Below are 12,331 nucleotides of genomic sequence, written 5' to 3'. Positions count from 1 at the left end.
TCTAAGATCTAAAATCTGGCTCTATCAAGGATTCATTTTGCCCTACATATTAAAATATGATTTCTCTATTGTCTTGTTTGATGATCAATATGTAAACCTTATGGTAAAGCATTTCAAACTTCTTGACAAACATCATAAGAAGATATTATGCTTGTTTATTCATTTGGTTTAGATTTAGGGGCCATCCCCAGCTGTGATTAGGGATTACTCCTGGCTCTACACTCAGGAATTATTCCTGGTGAGGTTCAAGAGACCATAAGGGGTGCAGGGGATCAATTAATCTCAGGTCTGCTTTGTGCAAGACATGCACCCTGCCCTCTGTCTCTAGGCAAGATTTTTAAGGTTTATGAAATTCCAAACTTCAAATATTATATTGATTTTAAAGTGAAGGACAGTCTTGGTGGCCTTTAGGGTTATCAAAAACGAACTTCCCAATGAATCTTTTCTTGCTTTCTTGGGCCCAGGCAGTTTTCCAGGAGCAAACATCCATCCATTTAGAAAATTATAACTTGGAGCTTTCATTTCTCTACCAATTTCACTTAAAATCACAAGAATAAGCCCTAGGATTTCCAGAGAACACTTGTCCAACTGATCCTCTCAGCTTTTGCCTGTCTATTTCTCATTATTCACCAAGCAGTTACTTGCTGGCTGCCTCAAAATCATGGCTACAGAATGAAGAAAAGAGGCAAAATTCTAACTTATATTCATGAACTAAACTCTCCAATATAGAGACTCTTTAATTTTCTTTTATTTTTTTCCTAATCAAATCATCAGCATGAGACAAGGACATGTAATCTTACCAGAGCAAAATTGGGGTCATGCCATAGGCTAGCTGAATGAGCACACTCTGGCACTATGATGTATGGCCACTGCACAACAATGCCTTTCCCACATCAAATCTGCCCTTTAATTACATTTTAAATCTCATTTGAAGAGATTTTACCATTATGGAAATTACTCTGTAAATGTGCCCATGATGAGACCCAATAAAAGTTCGCTGAGAAGAATTGAAGACAGAGGAGATGAATCAGAAGCTAAAACATTATCATCAGACAGTTTTTCTGGCTTTAGGCAAAACAGGCTATGCAATAACAGAAAATCTTCATTGACTCAGAGGTGTATTTTCCCTAGATTCGACTGGGCGTTTTTGCCTGTGGCACTATCATTTCTTCAAGAAGCTGAAGGAAGAGCTCTGCACTGCAGCTCAGCAGGCCTTTTTCTCCCAACATCACAGCCTGCACTTGAATTTTAGTTGCCAAAATGAATAATACAGTATTTGCCTCATGTTTCTGACTCTGTGCGTGCACAAATGCAGAGAAGCCTCAGGTTCTTTAAATGAAAGATTTCTTTCTCTTCATGAAATAAAGAATACCATTGCTTTCTTTTCTCCAGAGTCCTTTAATATTATCAATAAATTGGGTAATGGGAAGCTCATAAGGAAGGTTCTTAAGTAAAGGGGAAAGGGGAAATGTACTTTCTTCAACTTCCTTCCTATTCCGGGAAAAAAAACCCTAACATTTTTGCATGCAATTTCCAAGTGGTCAGGAACTGAGAAATGTTGACTGATGATGGCCAGAGATTAAAATGGCAATACGCTCTTTTAAAGCATACTCTCCTGGGGCCAGAATGGTGGTGCAGCGGTAGGGCATTTGCCTTGCACGTGGCTGACCTAGGAAGGATGGTGGTTCGATCCCCTGGCATTTCATATGGTCCCCAAAGCCAGAAGTGATTTCTGAGCTCATTGTCAGGAGTAACACCTGAGCATCACTGAGTGTGGCCCAAAAACAAAAACAAAAAGTACATACTCTACTATGAGGGCTGTCTTCTATCACTTTGCTGCACAGCTGACTTGAATTTTCTATTGGTCTCATTCTTAAAATTATATTTAACTGGCCTATATTAGACAGAAATCCTAGAGTTGTAGCTATCCATTCCCTGAGGTGCAAAATTCTTTGATCTTCCTCAGTCCCCTGGTTAAATACCTTCTTTTCCTCTATTTTTTCACATCCATACATTTTTTTTTGTTTTTCTTCAATCAGATGGCAGGTGAAAACTGGAAAGGACCAGATTGACTGTGGCCCAAATGAAAAACTTCTCCTTTTGGTACCCAGGGGCTGCCTTGGGATTGCACCCCTCCTCTGAATCTGATCCTTTTATGCCTAAGATAAACTATCAGTAATTCCAAAATGCTTAAGTAAGAAAAATAAAATGTTGGTGATATTTTTCCAGGTGTCTTTCTTTTTGAGAATTTTCTATTCAAATAAGTCTTGAAGGATTATTTTTCATAATTAGTTTTATTATGTTTTTTCGGAAGAGAGATTGTTTACCAGCAGGTATCTGCTTTCCATTTATTCTGATTGGTCTCAAAATGGCACAAGTGGGCTGATATGGAGCTCAGTAGTTGAGCATATGTCTTGCATTTTCGAATCCCAGGTTAGATTCCTGGCACCATGAAAATATTGTGATACAGTTATTGAAACTATATTGTCTATAATTATCTGTGCAGGCTTCTCAGAGAAAATGCATTATTTCACAAAGACATTTAAGATTTCCAGAAGATGAAGAACCTTTATGCTTGACTAGAGGTTTCTTCTCAAACTATGGTCCCTTGACTTGCAGGATTAAAATGATCTAAAACATGGGCCTGGAGAGATAGCACAGCGGCGTTTGCCTTGCAAGCAGGCAATCCAGGACCAAAGGTGGTTGGTTTGAATCCCAGTGTCCCATATGCTCCCCTGTGCCTGCCAGGAGCTATTTCTGAGCAGACAGCCAGGAGTAACCCCTGAGCATCACCGGGTGTGGCCCAAAAACCAAAAAAATTATCTAAAACATTGTTGGAAATGCATTTTTTCTAATTCTACCTTCAGACATAGAATCAGGGCATCCATTGTTGGGAGTTAGCAGGCTATTAGAAACCCTTTCTGGTGGCTCTCAAATTTGGGCTAGAAAAACTGCTAATATCTAATTGCATTTTAACTACTGTGTTAGACAACCTGTCAATATATTATGAAACCCATCTCCACAAACATATGTGGATGATAATGAAAAACACACCCCTCTCTCACACCTCATATGAGCATTTTCCAAGGTCCCATATAGTAACTCAATCTGGCCATAGTTCTTAGATTAGCTCATTTTATCTTAAGCCTTCATCATGTCTTCCCTCTGCCTCAAAGTGCATTCTCCTATTTTTATCTTGGTCAAATTCTACACATCTTTCAAGAGCCTGCTCAAATATTAATACTTGTATGATGGCACCTACAAATCTTAATGACAATAGCATGGCTCTGTTCTCCCGATGAGGCTATGCATTCTTTAATATACTCATGTTACTTGGGTTATGTGTTTGCTTAATACTTTTCCAGGAAACTGTGAGCCTCTTGAAATAATACATTTATGTCTTGTGGTTTTATGAGTAATTTAGTTGTATTTTATGGGAGAACCCCCATTCCATGGAAGGAAATAATCAATGTGAGAAAGGAACAAAAACCTGACTAAAATAGGCAGAGGGTTTTTCAACAAATAGTTATTTTTTATAGAAGCTAGCATTAAAAGGGATGGAAAGTTTCACAGTGGTACATCACCAAAGATTGTGTACTCAATTTGGGGCTATGTGTATCTGCTATTCCATGTCTTACATTTTTCAAGGATAGAATTCCCTTGTATAATTTGTGATAGGCTGATCTATTGAGTGATTAAAGATGAGGTTTAAAGTCACCTACAACTATTATGCTGCTATTATTGGCTACGTTATGTATTAGCAAATGTTTTAAATATTTGATGGACCATGATTATATTTAGAAATGTGAGTTCTTTTTTATGTAGTATCCTTTGATCATTAAAATGGTCATCACTGTGAGTATGATAGGATATCCTTTGTATATGAGTTTCTTTTATTTTTACAGTTTAAGTATTCAGTCTATATATCTAGCTTTATCATTCTGCTTGTTTTTTTTTCTTTTGGATCCCTCTAGTCTGGTACTCTTTAGGCACCTTGAATCTGGGTGAATGGAATCCTCAATTCTGGGAAAATATTATCTATTATTTCTTTGACTACTGGTTCTTTATTATTAAATTTTACTTCCTGTAATTCAGTGATGCTAATAATTCTTATATTATTTGTCTTGAGCTCATTGTATAAATTATCTGGTGTGCTGGTGTGCTATTCATTTATTCATTTATTTTAAAACTTTCTCCCATCTTTTTTCCTCCCGTCTTTTTTTTTTTTTTGGCATACCATCTTGGAGTTCACTAACTTTTTACTCCATGGTTGTTATTCTACTGCTAAGAATTTCCACTGGATTTTTAAATTTTATTTTATCAACCATACTGTTGAGTTATAATACTTCCAGATGTAGTTTTTTTCCATTTCTATCCTCATACTTGTACTTCTGTCTATATGAACTTCTTAAAACATCTGCATCATTGTGTCACTAACATCTTTATTTGAGAGATTATAGAGCTGGCTGATACTAGCAGAGCCTTTGGGGCTATTATCTTTATATCTTTTGTTTCGGCTGTTCTCTTGGATGAGTCTTTGTAGTTTACCCAGTGAGAACAATTTTATTGATTCAGCTCTGAGAGGCAGTGAGGATTACTTCAGTACAGTGGACTACCACATATATATTTGTGTCTTCAGTATGAAATTTAAAGAATAGAAGTCATATGTAGCCACATATGGGGCTATATATTTCAATATTGTATTGGAAGTTAAAGATATGAACTCATCTAGCCTTCTTTGAACCTATGTTAATTGGTTGGATTAGACACCTCGGAAAACAGCAGAGAGGTCAGCAATTGGATTTTCTCTGTAGCAGACCAGCAGCTGGGCTAGGTTTCCAGACTGGAGTATTGTATCTCTGGGCTTCTGATTGTCTACAGAATTCTGGATTAGATGAGTTGCTTACCTGTAAATTATCCAGGGTAAGAGTGGGAGAAAAAATAATCACTGAGAAGCAGTATACATGTTGGTGACTTGGAGGCAATAGAAAATTCGTCATCGGAACTCTGATGGAACGCTGAAGCCTGGCACAGCACTCTGAACTCTCTGTCTTCATGTGGCATTTGCGGGCCTGATTTCCTGTGTGTGTGGCTTCATCTGCAGACATCTAGCCATCCCTGGAGGAAAGTTTCTCCGCCCAGAATGGGAGGAGCTGGTGGAACTCTGATGGAATGCTGAAGTCTGGTACATCTCTCTGGACTGTCTGTCTTCTGTGCAGCATCTGCAGACCTGATTTACTGTGTATGTGGCTTCATCTTCGGACGGCTAGCCTTCCCTGGAGGTGAGTTTTTCCGCCCAGAAAGGGAGGATCCAGAGGAGCGCTACGCGGCTGCATACATCATTTAGCCAATGAATACAACCACAACACGTAGAAAAACCCACAATACAAGTAAGACAATGGGGAAACAAAGCAGGACAGCACCAGACATAGAGAATGGAGATAGCAACTCTGATGACTGGAACATAGCCAACCAACTAGTCAGTCTCTCAGATAAAATGTTTGGAGTCGCAATATGGAAGATGTTACAGAACTCAAAGAAAGTATAGAAGAGAACACTAATAAGAATCAAGAGAATATGAAGATAAAAATCAGAAAACTCCAAACTGAAATTTCAGGTCAAATGACAGGTCTGAAAAACTCAGTAGATGAATTGAAGAAAAAAATGGATGAAGTTTCCCACAGGTTAACAGCAGCTGATGATAGAATTGGTACACTGGAAGATGAGATAAATAACAACTACATACAGCAGAAGAAATTGGAAAAAAGCATTAAAGCAAATGATCAAACAATGGAAAAATTACTCAAAGAATGGGAACAGATGAAAATAGAAGTCTATGATAAGCTCAACAGAAACAACTTAAAAACCAATGGAGTCCCAGAGACCCAGGAAGTAAATCTCCAGGAAGAATCAACAGTCAAGAACATCATTAAAGAGAAACTACAAGAGCTAAAGAATACATGCATGCCCGAAGAGTACCAACTAAAAGAGTCCCCAGAAAAAACACCCCAAGGCACATCCTAGTCACAATGATGAATTCCACAGATAGAGACAGAATTCTTAAAGCAGCAAGATCAAAAAGAGAAATTACATTCAAGGGAACATCCTTGAGATTTACTGCAGACCTGTCACCAGAAACACTCAAAGCCAGAAGGCAGTGGTGGGACATAGTGACAAAAAGCAATGAAATAAATGCTTCACCTAGAATACTGCACCCAGCAAAACTCACTTTCAGGTTTGAAGGAAGAATACATGGCTTCACAGACAAACAACAGCTCAAAAACTTTAGAGACGCAAAACCAGTCTTAAAAGAAAAACTGAAAGACCTACTTTAAGACAAGACTGACCAACAGACACACCAAACATCGATAGAAAGATGACAGTAAATCCCAGGACAATTCTTTCTCTCAATGTCAATGGACTAAATGCACCAGTTAAGAGACACAGAGTGGCTAAATGGATCAAAAAACTCAATCCAACCATCTGCTGCCTACAAGAAACGCATCTGAATAGTCAGAACAAATATAGACTCAAAATAAAAGGCTGCAGGAAAATCATCCAAGCAAACAACACCCATAAAAAAGCTGGAGTGGCCATACTAATATCAGATGATGCAAACTTTATACTCAGGAAAGTTATAAGGGACAAATATGGACATTTTATACTAATCAAGGGATATATACAGCAGGAAGAAATCACTCTCCTAAACATATATGCACCAAATGAGGGGCCAGAAAAATATTTAATAAAATTGTTGACAAATCTGAAAAATAATATCAATAACAACACAATAATTGTGGGAGACCTCAAAAAGGCATTGTTAACACTTGATAGGTCAACCAGACTGAACCCCAACAAGAATATACTAGACTTGAAAAGAGAAATGGAAGAGGCCTAGTAGATATAAATAGGACACTCCACCCCCCAAAACCTAGATACATATTCTTCTCTAATGTACATGGGATATTATCCAGGATTAGACTACATGCTAGCACATAAAATATACCTCGATAATATCAAGAGGATAGAAATTCTGCAGGCTACCTTCACTGACCCTGAAATTATATGTGAACTACAAAGGGACACAGAAGAAAAAATTTAATACCTGGAAGTTAAACACCCTAATACTGAATAACCAGTGGGTCCAAGATGAAACCAAAGAGGAAATCAAAACCTTCCTGGAAACAAATGACAATAGAACCTATTGGGACACATCTAAAGCGGTCCTGACAGGAAAATTTATAGCTTTGCAAGAACACATCAGGAAAGAAGAAGGAGCATACTGAATACTTTAATGACGCAGCTCATAGAATTAGAAAGTGCTCAACATAAGGAACCAAAAATAGGGAGATAGAAGGAAATAACAAAGCTGAGAGCAGAAAACAATGAAATGGAAACACAAAAAACAATCTGAAAGATCAACGAAAGCAGAAGTTGGTTCTTTGAAAAAATAAACAAGATTGATAGACCACTGGCAAAACTAACAGAGAGAGAGAGAGAGAGAGAGAGAGAGAGAGAGAGAGAAACTTGATAACTTGTATTAGGAATAACAAAGGAGAGATCACTACTGATATGGCAGAGATTCAAAGGGTAATCAGAAACTACTTTGAGAAACTCTATGCCACTAAAAATGAGAACCTGGAAGAAATGGATAAATTCTTGGACTCTTATAATCTTCCACAGTTGAATGAAGAGGATGTAGCATATCTAAACACCCCCATCACTATTGAGGAAATTAAGACAGTAATCAAATGTCTGCCCAAAAACAAAAGCCCAAGCCCAGATGGATTCACTAATGAATTCTTTCAAACATTTCAAGAGGAACTACTACCAATCCTGGCAAGACTCTTTCATGAAATCGAAAAAACAGGAAATCATCTATTTATCATACAAGAAGACTGTCCTGAACAATTGCTTTCCAGTAAGTTTGTTTGGGGATAGTATTGTGATATCATGCATGGGATAAGAAATGGAATAAAGTTGTTGTTCTATATTTACAATGCTCATAATTAAAACAAGCCAGAGGAAATTAGCTACATGGCTGGTATAATTTCTAGTGTAGTATCAGAAATAATTATGGCACTTTTCCATATGTTATTCTTGCCTTCTTACATATTGCTGTTAGGATAAGATGAGACCTGACATCCACTAATTGCTTAGTTTTAATATACAATCTTGAAACATTGATTCTCTTGAGGAAAGAATTAAGCTATGTGACTGATTCAGGAACTAAGTTTTTCTCACTTTTGGTTCAATATTTCAAAGAGAAAAATTGTAGAGATCAATTCTATCAAATGTATACTATGCAGCTATCAGGAAAAATGAAGTAATAAAATTCTTCGATACATGGATGCACATGGACAATATTATGTTATATTTCATATATGAGTATATGTCTTATGTATGATGAAGACATATATTATTGGTATATGTCTTTCCTTTATTTGTTGTTTAACATGACCCACTGTAATGCTACCAAGTTACCAAAAATAAGAAGTGAGAAAGACACAGAATAGTCTCACTCATATGTAGGATTTAAGAAAAATAAAAGAGGAGCCTACCCGATGTAGTATCATCCACTGGGTCTTGTGCATCGAGGTTTATTTCCTGAAAAAAAAACTGACAGTGTAGTCATCTTGATATAATACTATCATAGCTTGAATTGAAAAAGAAGAAAAGGGGGAAAGTGGGGGAGATAATAGTAATTTGCAAAAACGTAAGTTGAAAAAAACATACTTAATGAGCGGAGCCTGTAACAAAAGTCTATGGTGTGCTGTTGCCTATTTCAGTGGTCTCTATGGTCATAAGATTTAGATCATAATAGCAGATGTAATCAAAAGGAAATGGATACATTAGAGTATTTTGTCAATACACTGTCATAATGTGCACTGTATTTGGAGTCTAATATGATAGAGCACTGAACTGTGAAACTAGGGTATCCAGCCTATATTTCCAAGAATCTCTGTGTATAAAGAAGTTGAAGAGTTATCTTATACATTCTAAAATTAAGACATAAAACATGCTGGTAGTGACCACTGCAGTGGGAGTCTCTGGCTTCCAGTCATTCTCTGTACCTGATTTTGTGGATAAAAACATTAGAACATTATTATAGGCCTTTGTAGTGAGAGGTTGATTGAACACCTGTTCTATCTAAACAGCTGTGAAACTACTTTTCAAGGTTGCTAATTACCTTCTTTGTTACCAAATCCAGTAGATAAAAACCTTTTCACTTGACAACCATGATAACTGTCCTTACTTTGTTTTCTTTCTAATTCTTTGACTCTTTCCCTTTTGTCTCCTTTGCCAGGTTGTCTACACCTCCATAAACTCTCAATTTTGGTGATACTAAGGAGTTGGTTTTTCATTTCCTTATCTTCCCCTCTTCTCCCTCCATAGACATGCTTACCTCTTTCCATAGACTTCCTATCAGTAACTTAAATAATCTAGAATTCCTGACCTGCACTCTGAGTTTAACATGTTTATTTAAAATATCTACTTTAAAGTCTCACTATGTTTAAACTAACATGCTAAAAATAGAACCTAAAACTCCTTTTCCAGTTTTTATCACCTAAATAAATGGCACTACCGTCCTTAGGTTATTTTAGATAAAATTTTGAAGTTATTTTCATGATAATACTCTCTTTTATTTTATCCTATAATCCATAATAAATCAAGCATCTAAATTTTATCTCATACTGGTCTGTTTCTCTTCTGTGATCATCCCATGACAGAAATCCCATTATTTCTTGCCTGGATTAAAGGGCTTGTCCTCTAATCTGACTTCTTGTTTTCACTCTTGCCCTTTTTTAATTTTCAAGTATCAATATAGTGATTTATTTAAAGCCTAAATCAGATCATGTCACTTTCCTGCTTCAAAGATTTCACTGCTTTCAAAATGCATGTGAAAGGAAGTTTGAACTTTTCACCATGAGATGTCAAGGCCCTATATTATCTGAAGCTTCTCTTATCTCTAGCCATAATTCTTTCTTTTATGTCTTTTCATTTGTTTTGTTGTTGAACCTTGTTCAGTGGTGCTTCGGGATTACTCCTGTCTCTGCCCTCAATATCAATCCTAGTGGAGCTCAAGATACCATATATAGTGTCAGGGATCGGTTTCAGGTGAGGCAATTGTCCTACATTTCCTACTATTTTCCTAGCCCCCACCACATTTCTTTCTTTCTGAGTAACTTCTAATGAAAATATTTCCTACTTTGGAGTAGGAGTTCTGAGAACTTGAGTCTTCCTATAATAGATATCTTCTCATTCATTAAAAATATTTAACTAAAGAACCATGATTCACAGTTATTGATAGTTGAGTTTTAGTCATATAGTATTTCAATACCATGCCAACCTGTGTGAATATTCCTCCAAAGCTTTCCCGTACTCCCAGACATGTCCCTACCCCCTTGACAGGCACATTACAGAGTACAGTGATCGCATATTAGATCTTGTGTTTTCAGTGTTGTTGAATTTGTGCTTTGAATATATAGATACACCACTCTCCCATATCACAAGTATAACCAAAGTCTTGATCCTAGTTCTCCTATTACTTCCCTTTGTTTTCTTCCTCCTCCACTTTATTTCTTTCATTCTTTGTCCTCCTCCATAAGCTCTGGGTTCAAGGGTTATCTAGGCACCTCCCATTTACTACATTACATTTATTCAACCAGTTACTTGATAAGTGAGATAAGTAATATCATCCTGTTTGTCTTTCTTCTAGTTCTAACCAAAGTACAACAAATTGTATGATTTCACCTTTCCTTATAGCTATATAGTATTTCATTATATACATATTCCACCTGTTTAAAAAATATATATCCTTGGGCATCTAAGTTGATTCCATGTCTTAATTATTGTACTAAGTGCAACAGTTAAAATAGTGCATATATTTACTTTTTAATTAATGTCTTTAAGTCCTGAGGGTAGATACCCAAATTGGAATCTCTAAGTCATATGGTAGCTCAGTTCTAAGTTTACTGGGTATTCTTTATATTGTTCCCAACAGGGGTTGAACCAGACAGAATTCCCACCAACAGTAAATAAGATTTCCTTTTTCACCAGAATCCTGCCAGCAGATTGTTCTTACTATTTCTGATATGTGCCATTATTACTGGTGTGAAATTGTCAGGTTTTAGATTTCCCTAATAAGTGATGCTGAGCACTTTTTTACATGCCTATTGACTATCTGCTTGTCTTCCTATGATAATGTCTGTTCATTTCCTGTCCCATTTTTTTATTTTATATTAATGTCTTTATTTAAACACATTGATTACAAATATGATTGTAGTTGGATTTCAGTCACGTAAAGAACACCCCCTTCACCAGTGCAACATTCCCACCACCAATGTCCCAAATCTTCCTCCTCCTCACCCCACCCCGTCTGTGCTCTAGACAGGTTTCCTACTTCAATCATTCACTCACATTGTTATGAGAGTTCTCAGTGTAATTATTTCTCTAACTGTACTCACCACTCTTTATGGTGAGCTTCATGTCGTGAGCTGGATCTTCCAGCCCTCCTCTCTTTGTCTCTATTTACTTTCTTTATATTGAATGCTATTTTGTCTGATGTAAGTCTGGCTGCCCCAGCATTTTTTCTTCCATTGACTTGTATGATTGTTTTCCATCCTTTCACTATGAATCTACAATTATCCTGTGAGTTCCGGTATGTTTCCTGTAAGCAGCAGATGGATGGATTTTCTTTCTTGATCCATCCTGTTACTCTATGCTTTTTTATAAGAGATGTTAGTCCATTGACATTGAGAGCAATGAATTATATATAAGGATATGCTGTTATTTTGTGTATGTGTGTATGGAATCAAGTTGTGGGTTTTTTGTTTCTGTTTTGTTTTGCTTTGCTTTTTGAAAAGGCCACACTCTGTAACATTCAGTGTTTACTCCTGACTATGCATTCAGAAATCACTTCCAGCTTGGGGGAATCATATAGGATGCCAGAGAATCAAACCAAGATTCATCCTAGAACAGCTGCATGCAACACAAAAGGCCTACTGCTGTGCTATCTCTCTGGACCAGAATCAAATTGTTTTTTTAAGAATCTATTTGTGTTTTATAGGCAGCTTTTTAGTAATTCTTGTAGAATTGGTTTAGTTGTCACAAATTTATAGATCTTATTTGTCTGAAATGGTTCTTATACCTCCTTCAAGTCTAAATGATAGTTTTGCGAATAATAGACTTCTGGCTGGAAGTTTTTATTTTCATTCAGGACTTTGAATATGTCATTCCACTCCTTCCTAGCTTTTTGGAAAATCTGTTGCAATATGAAGGTCTGTTGTAAATTGTTGTATTGTTTCCATTGCATTATCAGGGTTTTTGT

The 12,331-nt window shown here is 36.6% G+C and overlaps 1 protein-coding gene across 1 annotated transcript in view; it reads left to right on the top strand.

Annotated features, from left to right (window-relative positions):
• Window positions 1-12,331, top strand: part of DMD (dystrophin) — a 2,686,579-nt gene that overhangs the window by 2,194,317 nt on the left and 479,931 nt on the right. The window lies entirely within an intron of this gene.

Source organism: Suncus etruscus, chromosome X, assembly GCF_024139225.1.
Source record: "Suncus etruscus isolate mSunEtr1 chromosome X, mSunEtr1.pri.cur, whole genome shotgun sequence".
NCBI classification, from domain to species: Eukaryota; Metazoa; Chordata; class Mammalia; order Eulipotyphla; family Soricidae; genus Suncus; species Suncus etruscus.
Note: the sequence above shows the minus strand (reverse complement) of the source record. Positions and strands in the feature narration are given on the sequence as shown.